Genomic DNA, 12,639 nt, shown 5'->3' with positions numbered 1-12,639 from the left:
CTGCATCAGGGAACTCAGCGCTAATTAAGGGACTCGGCCCCTTTGCTGAGACACAGCACTGCTGCATGTAGTGCTGCACATCTAAGGAAGCAGAGAAGTGTGCTCACCCCTCATTTTGCAGCTCTCTGTCAGCTTTGCAGCAATGACAAAGCCAGGATACTGCAGCCAAGAAGCAGAGTGGAAACTGAGGCCATCTCCCCTCCTCCGTAACAAAACAAGCCCCTGACCTTCACACAGCACCCGTCGGGTGTGAAGCACAGCCACGCACTTCACTGCTCAGCTATTCTATCCACAGAAACAGATTTCCCCTGCACAGCTCCTGTCTGCCTTAAAGGCAGCAGAAGATAAACTGGCAGAGCCGAACCAAACAGGTATGATAAACCACTCGCTCAGAGTTGCAACCACTCTTGGATATCTCACAGCAGCGGTTTGGCCGCACTGAGGTGGAAAAATGCCTACGGGTTAAGATCACACCCACAGGGTCTGTAAAATCATAATCTCTCTCAGATGCGAAGTAATTCTTGAGCTTTTCAGTTTGAAGAGTCAGCTGTGTATTATGTTTTCTCAATAAAAAAATAAAAAATACAGCTTTTCCTGAAAACTTCCACACTGCACGGATAAAGTATTTCTGAGCTCTTGCAGTTCATGTACAACACAATCAGTTCAGCAAAAAACTTTGAATAGCTACTGAAATGGATCTTTACTAAAAAGCAAACTGGTTTAGGACTTTTCCAAAACAGAACTGTTTTTTTTTTTCTTGCCTTTCTAATTCTCTCTACTGCTGTGAAAGAAGCAAACAATTTATTTCAAATTTCTTCCCAGCAATACAATCGGACAGCAATACACTACTCATAAATGCACATCCAAACACTCTCATCCTTAATCCCTACCATGTCTCTGTGCTACACCAGGCAATAAACATGCAACAAGGGACCAAGGAAGCAGCGTTAACAACAGCACAACTGAACCGAAGCTCATTGGAGCAAGCACACAGAATAAAGCCTCGAATGTACTAAAATTTTGCTCACACTATTGGCTTTAAGATTGGAAATTTGATTTAAACAGTTTAACAAGCTGCATGAGCATCATCTGGGCTTCACCTTATAACCTTTTCCACCACAATGTGTACACAAGCTGTGAAAGAATAAGCACAGCAATAAACAACTTTGACAGCTCTTAACACTCTGGATTTTATTTCTTCAGAAAATGAATTCTCTGGCAACAGCTTGATTCTAAACATCTTTTCTCATGATTGATGCAGCCAGAATGTTTCATTATTTTAGGCAAGAAGGGAGCCAGACTGCCCTCAGTCAACAGGGAGTTACCATCTCACTGGCATCTCGCCAGGTATTTACTCCTATAGCAAGAACTTACCTTAACTCTCTGATTAAGAACCTGAATAGGAAATAGGCAAATGGACAAGAAAAACAAGCAGCATTTGAGACAATTGCCTGATTATCTGAGAGCGGAAGCCAAAACATCTATTTATTTCCACACCGGTTACGCAAATCTGCATCTCTGAGGAGCTCAAATGAGGAGAAACTGAAAAGCGCAGAGAGAAAAGCGGCAGGTTGGAGAACACAACTGGAAACAGAAGTGCCCTCATGTTGTGCCAAACGAGCCCTGCCCAGCCTTGCTGGGGCAGCATAGGCCAGCATCGCCACCGCTGCCCCATCCCTGTACCAGCCGTGGCTGACACAGGAGCAGTGGCAAACTATGGGTTTGCCACACACCCTGTCACCCACACACCCAGTCACCACCCGGCACTGCGAGCACCTACTGATGCGGACACGGCAGGATGAGCAAGGCAACCATGGGGGATCGGAGGGAAGCTCTGCCTGCTGGTCTCGGAGGGGATCAGCTCCAGCCAAGGGAAGGGCAGGCAGCTGAGCACAGGGACCTAATCCTGCCACCGCCAGCAGCCGCTGCTCGCTGGAGGGGCCACTGAGGGATGCTGAGGGATAGTGGAATAAAGCACCAGGCTCCTCTGGGGAAGGACAAGGGCAAGGCTGAGAATGGGTAAAGCCATCCACTGCAGAGAGCCACACGTCACCTGGACAAAAAAAGAACAAGAAATATATTCTTTTTTTTTTTTTTTTTTTTTTTATTTGCAAGTGTTTTTAGGTTGGATTTTAAAGTTCGCTCAAACGCACAGCAGCCAGGGCAGAGCCGAACATCCAACCCTGGGGAGGGAATAAAAACTTTTAACGCCTTCCCGATGTGCCACAGCGGGGTGGTTAAGGGCTGGCTGGGCTGCTTTGGGAGACGCGTGCTCCGGAGCACCAGAGGGAACCCCTCAGCTAAACACCGAGACGAGACACAAGCCCCCTTTTCGCAGGCACCACCTCCCCCAGCACCCCGTTCATGAACAGCCCACACGAGCCCCGCAGCCCCTCAGGGCGGGGCGGGGCAGCGCCAAGGTCCAACCGCCACAACCGCCCCAACCGCCGCCGCCCTTACCTGGCCGGGCGCCGCCCCGCCCGGCACGGCACGGCACAGCCCAGCACAGCCCGGCAGGGCAGGGCAGGGCGCAGCGCAGCCAATGAATCAGCAGCAGCCGCGGCGCCCCGGCGGCACGGCACGGCACGGCACGGCACGGCCACCCGCACGTGATGCCGCCGCCCGGGCCAATGGGCGGTGCGGGCGGGAGCGGCGGCGCCTGGCGGTGCTGCTGGTACTGCTGCTACTGCTGCTGGTGGTACTGCTGCTACTGCTACTGGTGGTACTGCTGTTACTGCTGCTGCTGCTGCTGCTGGGGAGGCTCCGGCGCCGCGTGGGCGGCCGCGGGCAACGGCCTCGGCGGGCGCTGAGGGGGCGGCGGCCATTTGCTGTTAGCCCAAGGGGGGAGACCTCTGAGAAATCAGCGTGAACTCGATGCCGTGCTCAGCTGCTTGTAGTTATCGGAGCAGTTTGTGCCCCTTCCCTCATACCACAGAATCATCTAGGTTGGAAGAGACCTCCAAGATCACAGAGTCCAACCTCTGACCTAACGCCAACCAGACCTCCACTAAACCATATCACTAACCTCTACATCTAGAGTTCTTTTGAAGACCCTGTCAGTGGATACCACTGAGGGGAAAGAGCTCCCTAATTCTTCTACCAAGTATTTAGACACATGGGTGAGAAGCCTCTGAGCCTTCTCTAGGCTAAGCAGCCCCAGCCTCTCCTCATACAACAGGTGCTGCAGTTCCTTCTCCATCTTTGTGGCTTTTATTCATCATCATGGCAACCAGGCAGTGTCCTTGAGCTGCCTCACACACCGATCCAACAAAGCCATTGGCCTGCTGTGCTACCTGCCCTCAAGTGTTACAGTGAGTCCTTGCTAGGACTCACTGGCGTTTACCCTTTAGCATCGGATTTTCCATATGGTTCACATCCATTTGTCTTCTTCCACCTGAATACAGCTCATGTGCAAGTAAGGGCATCAGTGAAACCACTCTATTTCATCTGTCTCTCTTCAGGTGGGACTGTGATCTTGGACAGGGCTGTTTCTCTCCGTAAACAGTTGTAAAAGCTCTCAATATTGTCATCTTCATCTCAAAAGTATTAAACTGATGCTTATGTATCATCATAACTAGAAAATTCAATAAACACAATGGAAAGTCAGGAACCTGCCTTCTCTTATTAATCCATTGATGTTGAAAGGGCAGCGTGACTCGGACTTTTTGTTTTTATTTATTAGGCTTAAATAAAATTTAGTGCTCAAATTCCCTCTTAAAGAAGGAAACCTCATGTAGCTTCTACTCATCTCCTGTGCTTTTGTCCTTTAAGGAAAGATTAGAGCTGTCTTTGATACCATATGCAGCAGAGACCAAACAAAACTACACCACAGCTAGACTAGTGAATCAGAATTGTATTTTCTCAAGACTCTTAATATCAGTTTCTAACATTTACTGGTGAAAATGTAGAATTGGTGATTATGCAGTGCTCTTTCCAGGTAAGCTGTGGATCTCTGCAGGTGCACAAACTCCCAGTGAAGGTAAAGGTGTTTAATATTTTTTTTAAGGGTCTTTTCCCCATTGCTCCTGTCATTTCATTCTGTCTCTTCATGCAAATCATTAGTGTGTCTTCCTGCTTACAGAGCTAGCAGTGGGAATTTGTAAAAGGTAAAGGAATTCAGCTGAGGGTAGTCATGAGCAGCATACATTTGCATTGCAGCTGACCACAGTGAGAATGGAGCTTTATCTGCAGCATCTGCTCTCTTCTGGCTCAGCAGCTGTGGTGTCAGCCCAGGATTTAGTGAAACACAGCTAGAGACTACATTTACAATTAAAGCACAAATTCTGCAGAGAGTCATTCTACCAGTCCTTCTTACTTGCCAGATCTTTAAATTTATGTAGTCAGTAGCTGCCTGGGTTTTAGCAGCCAAATCAAAGCAACTGCAAACAAACAAAAAAAAAAAAACCAACTCTTCACTGTAGCTTAGTCATAATAGACCACCCTCCCACACACCCCAAAAAAATACAATTTTGAAAAGGAATATTATTACAGAGTTAAGAACCTTGCAGTTCTTACATATCTCAGGTGGTTTAAATGGAAGGCAACAGAGGGACTTGCCTGCACCTATTATGACAAGTAGGACTATGTTGCAAGAATAAAATTGTTGGGTTGCATTTGTACCTTAGTAAAAATGTTATAAAGAAACAAACTGAACGTATTTACCATTTTTCTGTACTACATTCTCAAACTTCTCAAAGTTGCAGATCTGTAAAAAGGCTGCCCTAGTGGGCTTTCCAGTGCTGTTGATGGACAAGTGTAATAACAAATTCAGGGTTCAATTTCACTAAAAAATAATTTTGGTTTTTCTCTCAAACAATGCTGAGCTCCACAATCTGTCATGTTTTAAAAGAAACGGTATTATAGGGGAAAACATATTTTATCCACCTTACAACATGAAACTAAAGGTAAAATTTAAACATTCAAGAATAGAGAGTAAAGGCTTGACATAAGCCACCCATGCATGTTTGATTTCATTCATATTAGTAGAAATCAGATGTAAATCTACAGATAAATGTAACAATAAAAAGTGGTTGAGTAATGAACTATATTTGTACCTTTTTTAAAAAATATTTTCTTATTTGATTATTTTTTAAATGAAATTAGTATTAAGTTGAGGTTGCAGGAAACTATAGGGAAGCAAGTGGAATAGCTTTCTGAGAGATACTTCTTGTCCACAGTTGCATTAGGAGAATCCACTTCCTCCATTGTAGCATGTTTCAGCACTCTTCTGCTCTACTGTTACTGAAAATGTTATCTCCCTTCCAGTTTGAGTTTGATGCTTAGTACCATTCCTCTGTTAGAATAAATAAATAAATACATTTCATGGTATATTCTATTACAGTTATGTATTTACAATTAATATTATTTGGATAAGTTTTATTGTCTTGAACATTGCATCTGTTAGTGATGTTTTTCTTTTGGTAAAGGAAATTTCCTTCTTTTTAAAGGTAGATCAGAATTTAAGCATTATTCCAGCATCAACTACATAAAAGTTAAATGTCACTTATCAACTGATCCTGAGTATTTCCCTTTTAAGGAAGGCACAGAACTGATATAGCTCTTTCGTAACATCAGTTATGTCCTTTACTGATAGTTTTGCCCTTTAAAACTTCTTGAAAATGACTAATTTCTAGCATATAGTCCTGTTTTCTTTGTGTGACCTTCACTCTGTGATCTTCTCTCTACAGCCTGAATCCTGAATGTTCTGAATTACCTTTTAATAATTAAAAAAAAATAAAAAATCAAGAAAGATCATGCCTATGCCAGTTTACTACCCATGGCTGTTTAAAATCTGAACTAGCTCAGGCCCCATCTAAATGCTTGTTGGCTTTTTAACATATTTTTCTTCACTGAACACAGTATAGATACTACATGTAACTTGCTGTCATTTTTATTCACCAAACTTATAATCTAATTCTAAAAATTCATTACAGTTGTTAGACATGCCCTTACTCCCTTAAAAATACATTGTGATATTTAAGCTTGGAATACACCAATGCTTTTTTTTTTTTTTTTTTTTTTTTTTTTACTGTGAGCAGTTAGAACATACAGCTCTCTTTGCAGCCATCAAATATCCGTAATCAAATTCTTAAACAGTTGTCCCGCCTCCAACACTTGCAGTTACCTCTCAGTCAATTTTAAATTCTGAAAAGAATAAATTGCCTCCAATACTTACAGTCTGTCCTTTAATTTGGTACCGGATTAATCTTGTGACAGCCTTTATGGTCTTTTGCACAGCTGTGGCAAGCTATGTAGCCTAGATTTTCTCATCTTGTCCTCTTGCTAATGTGATAGCACAGCATTGCTCTTCCTTGGTGTGTTGATCACAGAATAAAATCTTAACATCTGGCATGTTTCACCCTAATTTATGGAGCATCTTTCCTTGTTCCCAGCACAGTCCCTGTTTCCCAGAGGAGCAGAGTTGCAGAGTTATATAAATAAATAAATAAATAAATAAATAAAGCAAAACAAAACTCAAAGATTTGCAGTTTATTATTCTATGCAAAACAAGGAAGGGAGGGACAAGAAGACTTCATTCCAATAAATTCTGGGTATTGTTTTCTAAGTATGTTAGTTATGAGGCATCTTTATTCCAGCAAAACTATTCATCAATCACAGGCATTATATCCTAGTTTATTCTACAGATTACGATTCTATCATTTTTAGCAAAATACTCTGCAGCACTTGAATAGCACAGCATCCATAAGTAACAACACAGAAATGTGCTCCATATCACTGAAATTTGATAAGCTACAGCATGTAGCTCAAAGCTTATCAGAACTTCATGTTCATCCCCTATACTTGATATGCCACAGCAACTGCTAGAAATCACAAGTATGACTAACTGCTCTAAGAAGTAGCTCTTCCAGCTTATGTATTGTTTATTTTGCAGATTAAGAAACAGATAAACATAGATATAATTTACTCTGACTGCACTGAATCTGCTATAATGTGCAGAGGACCAGTGTAGTGGAATTTGAGGCAGTTGTATCTTTCTGGGAACTCCATACTGAAAAGGAACCAGGAACCCTAACTTCAATTCTGCCTTTGGATGTCTACTCAGGCTCACAAGTGCTCACACACCCTGCCACTGAAATTCAAGTATCCCTGAAGTTGTCCATAAGGAACTGACTGGTGAAGCTGGAGGAAGGGTAATATTTCCACTGGAGGCATCACCACATGTCCAAAGGCAGTTCTCTTCTCCCTTCACAGATACTCTTCACTTTGATGGGAAGAGCTGCCTAGCATATTAATATTGGCATGCCTTGCAGGTATTAACACAGAGGCTTAGATAGTCTTTACTTCACCCAGTTCAGTCCATGTTCTGTCTCTTGGAACTGAAGTCATAGTTCAAGCAGGTCTGAGAGCAGTGCATTCTCTTCTGGGAAGATAAATGGGAATGTGATCAGATGTGGATCACTGCAAAGACAGGAGATGAAAATAATTCTTCAGTCTCAGACACTGCAGAGATGATGTTCAGTCATTCTTTTTTTGGTCTTATTAAGAAGCTGTCATCTTCTGATCGCTCTTAGAGTAGGTCGTGAAGCTTCACTCAAGCCTAGAATTTGTAGTATTCCCCTTCCTGTTGGCTCCTCCTTAGTAGAGGAGAACACATAACCTACAGCAGATATCACTCTGCCAGAAACGTGTTTGCTCATAGAAGATTCACAATAACATGATCACCGCTGTACAGAGGATCTTTATGAACCAGGGCTGCACCTCCTGAGAAACAGCATCATTTAACTGCTACACAGTTCACCATACAAAATTATTACAATACTTTCTGTGAGGCATCTTAAGCTGCACGAGAATTTCTTTTGTTAGATAAGCTGATATAATCAGAACAGGCAAAGTAACATGCACAAAGCATTTCTTCTGGTCTGAAATAGATAGAGGCTACATCAAAGCTAACTACAGGCAGAATGAGATTTTACCTTGATTGACATTAATCAGTTAAATGGTTTGGAAGAAAACGTGGCTGATACCTGTGGGATAGAGATGGATACTAGAAAGAGATAAAGTTGTAAGGTTGGTAGTTCTGAAAAAGCAATAGTAGTCAGTTTCTGGTAGATCTATAAGCGATAAGCCAGGGGCAGGATATAGGCAGAAACAGTATATACCACAAAACCAGTGTTCTTTTGAGTCAGTGGTATTCAGTGTGCAGTAGAGTTATGAACTATACTCACCAGACTCATCTGGTTAAGGTAAATACCTTGAAAGTCGTGAAAGAGGTAAAAGGAGCACTTCTTTGTGAAAATATTGACGGGATGAAAATAACCAGGTATTGTTCTGTACTGATTGCACGGTAGCAATTTGGTCCCTTTAAATTTCATACACAAACACAACCACTTCCATAAAAACAGCAACTGGCCAACATAACCAGTACAAAACAGTCATTGTAAAGACAACATTAATTTAAGAAGGAAATGCATCACATTTTGGGGAGTCCCTTAAATACAGTTTTCTATACTGCAAAAACAGACCCTGTTTATAATACCTGTGCAATTGTCATCTAGAACTCTACTGGCAGGTGTGTGGAAAATGATGCATTCAGAAGTGAATCACCATCTCTAGTGAAAGAAAAGATCCTTGAGGGGGAGAAATTGCCTACCTACCTCCAGGTGATTCATGTTTAGGACTCCTAAAATGTTAAGGGTTTCCATTTGTTTTAGACACTTAAAGTACCAAATATAATTTTAGAACTCATATCTCATTTAACCTCCAATGAAAATGTTGCTTTTTAACGGGCTTGCTGTTTTTAAAAACATCATTTTAAATCCCCAGTCAGTATAATACCACAGCTCACTGAATTCTGAATGTAACATTTTGGCTTTTAGCCACCTTCAGCTTTGAAGAAGTTTTCTTTGATAGAACTTTAGATATACTTCCACAACGATAGCTTTTTTTTTTTAGCTTTAATCCTTCTGAGTCATGTCTCTTCAAAGAAATAGTCTTTCAGTTTGGACTACGATGCTTCTCAGAAATAGCTTTTAATATTTAAGTGCTATTTGAATAGCCAAGTACCTTTCATTTGAAAACTCAAACTTTCGGCCAGCTTCAAATCTGACTCTTGATTTCAGCAAAGTGTTTTTAAGCTGCTTACCATGCCAGAGAGAAGACCACACTGTTTTATCTTCTGCATGATGAGAACCAGAGTGCTCCAGAGGCCAAACAATTTCAGCAGATGGAGAGCATGGAGAATAGGGATGATCAACGCAGGAATCCTGCTGGCCAGTAGAAGGGCAGGAAGTCAGAACGTTTTACCAGTAACTAAGTGATAAGTATTCATTCCTGCTCCTGTGAAAAAGGCTGCTCCCATCATAGAGGGCTTGTTTCTAAATTGAAAATGCTGAATGTGCTAACCTGCAGGTCTTTCTCCACTGAGGTTTTGGCACTGGGATCATCCAACCGTACAAATATGATGTAAGAAAAAGTTCTGCCCTGCAGCACTGAAAACTTTGCTGTGCAACAGGTAGCATGATGCCTTATTTCAGTTAAAGTATCTTTTAGGACAGAGACTCTGCAAGTACTGAATTTGTAAGTCTGTACTCAATAAGATTTTGTGTCCATCCAACATCTTCCTTTGGTAGGGAAAGAAAGTTCATTTAGGTCAAAAACTCAGTCCACCGACTTTGCTGGAGCTAATAAAAGCAACACTTTTATGTTCCCAAGTCAGTAGTGTTTCTGAAGTGCTCACTGGCCACTTGTTCTAAACTGGAACTTAAATGGAACAGAAGAAAATGGACAGAAGGGGATGCTGCAAGGTTCAAGAACAATTCAGCCCTATATATATTCCAGACAAACACATCCATAACCCTTCCCAAGAAAGAGTAAAACAAAAACAACCACCACCACAAGAACATACTACAGTCAAGTGTATGGTTTAGAAAACAAAGATAAAATGTGAATACCAGGTATGTTTAAACTGTTAAATATTAAAAAGCCCTCCTGTGAGAATAGGCTAATTCTCATGCTGGGTTGGTCTGCAAAAAGGGAGTGAAGTTCGAACTGCTTAAGTAATATAAATAATAGGAAGCTTTATGGAATCATACCATACACCTTATTAATCAAAAGAAAATCAGGTTTCAGTACTTAAAGAGACATTATTGTCCTAAATTGGCATCAACTTGACAGGGATACCATTGTGAAACAATTCACAGTGCTGGTTTTATGATTAGTGTGGGTGGAAATGATACGCCTGAATTCTCCTTGTGAGAGACACGATTAATGTTGAGGTGCTTCTCACCAGCAAGACCTTATTATTAACTTCTTCTCCCTTTTGCTTATCTTCAGGAAGAATAGTTTTTGAATTACACAAGAGGAATTGAAAACAAAACTGTTAACAGCGCTAAGTCATTCTTACAACTCAAGTTCCTGGCATATGTAAAAAGGTAGTAAGTAATTACCTTTTTAATAAGTCTGTTATGACGATAATCAAAAGTGGTGCATGTCCTCTGAGCTTGTAGAATACAACATTCAGGAAAAAGCTTGACATCCAAGAAAAGAAAGCCAAGGAACTCCAAAAATAAGTTGAAGAACTTCTGTTCTTTATTTTCTTGTTTGGTTTTCCGTTTGCTTGTTTGTTTATTTTAATATAAGCCTTGGCAGTAGTTCCAGATTTTGAAGTTTCATTGTGTGAATGTACTATGAGTCCAAGCAATGGGGCATACCCTGTCCTGAAGTATGTAGAGATTAAATGGGGCAGGGGAAAAGTTATAGCATGATGCCCAAACAGAGAATGAGAAGGCCGAAGTTGAAAAATATAGTCACGTTTTGTGTTCAGGGAAAGACAGACAGACACCCCAGCTATAAATCACAAAGGAGAAGTATGAAAATGTACTAAAAAGCCTGTTCCTAAACCTTACTTTGTGAGTATGATTAAGCTATCCATCATTAACAGTGAGAAAGTAAATTGATAGATGTATCCTGTCACAGATTAGTTTAAACTGAAGATACCAGCACAATCCCATGGTTAAGAACACCTCCCAGATTTTAGGGACAGATAGACTACCCTTTCTTTCTCTGTCATCTAAACCATGATATAGCTGCCTTTGCTGCAAGCAAAGCCTGATGTTGAGGAAGCATAACTACCTCAAACCTGAAATCACAGACATTTACACCCCATGTCTGAAGCATCGCTTCAAGCTCACTGAAGAGTCTCTGCACTATGAAAACTTTGGCTAGTCTGTAAAATGCTGACTTGAAATTTCACTACCAACATTATTGGATTGAAATGGCAGCTTCCCCTTCAAATCAAGCTGTGTGAGTTTCTGAAGCACTGGCTGTACATGACAGATAAGTGGAGCAACTAGAAATAAAACAGAAGCTAACAATGTTGATCCCAAGTTATAAGCCCTCCATCACTATGCTTACACTGCTCATAATAAGAATATTTCAGCTAGCACCACCTGAGCTGGTAAGTACACACAGCACTAGTTCCTATCCCCAAAGCTGTGTCTGTGTGGCATTGAAGCTGATTCATTAGCGCTGTCTCTTATGTGGCTCATTATTCCTAACACAGAACCATACAAGCATGGCTGCAACGTTTTACTGTCACAGAGGTTACTCATTCCACACATACCTGTCAATATTCTCTGCAACACCTGATGGTACACTAATCCCTAGCATGTATAAATAGTGCAGCAAATCATAAAACCTGCCAATGACTCATCTAGGATTGGATCTTACCAGTACAGGGATGGTACAAAGCATCTGTCTTCAATAAAAATCATGGAGCTCATGAAAATAAACAGGCATGGGCACATATGCAGAGGTTTGGATTCTAAACATAGCTGTAAACAGTGACCCTCAAAGCCCTGGTCTTCAAGTGCTAGCTGCTTTGGGATGATCAGTCTAGGGATGCCAACATGTAGGTCAGAGTCATACAGGAAAGAATGTTTTCAGGTGCTGTTTTCGGTCTGTTTTCTGGCTTAGCCATGGACTACTTGGGCAAAGCACTTCAAATCTGCACCTCAGTTCCACATCACCCAGTGCTATGGTGGTGGAAGAGCTCCACAGGGAGGCTTAATATCGGGCTCAAATAACTGTACAGATTGTAACTACAAATCATTTTCTGCTGTGCTTTGAAGATGACTTGCCCAAATTGCATGCTGAAAGAGGGAGGATAGCAAGATCTCTATCTTTTTTCCCAAGTCCAATGATAAATTTTCCCCCTATGGTTTCATTTTTAAATTAAGGCAATTTTAATCTATCAATTTCTCTCTTTCTATTTCATTTCCAGCCTCTTGGCATTTTCCTTTCATCCTTTTCTATCTTCTTCCAAATTTGTTATGGTTTTTACTGTCTGATTAAATTTATTTAGGGCTCCACCTATCACTTGTTTATTGTCTGACTCACTTGCTCTCTTCACTCTCCTATTACTTGATGCTTAGGTACACATTGTACTTCCCAGCTCCAACAATCTTTTCTCCATCTTTCGTGGCTATTGTCCAGTATTTTGTGTATGAATAGTTTTCATTCCATAAATTTTCCCAGTGTCATCCATTAGTGCTGGAAACATTTCAGTATGCTAAACTGGATAGGAAAACTGAATAGTCATCATAGGATGGCTGATCAGATTGTCAGCCAAGAAAGGCTTTGTACCACTATTCCCCCAACTTTCGGTATGCCAGTTCAGCC

Source organism: Aythya marila (assembly GCF_965140915.1).
Source record: "Aythya marila genome assembly, chromosome: 3".
Classification (NCBI taxonomy): domain Eukaryota; kingdom Metazoa; phylum Chordata; class Aves; order Anseriformes; family Anatidae; genus Aythya; species Aythya marila.
This window is presented reverse-complemented; position numbering follows the sequence as displayed.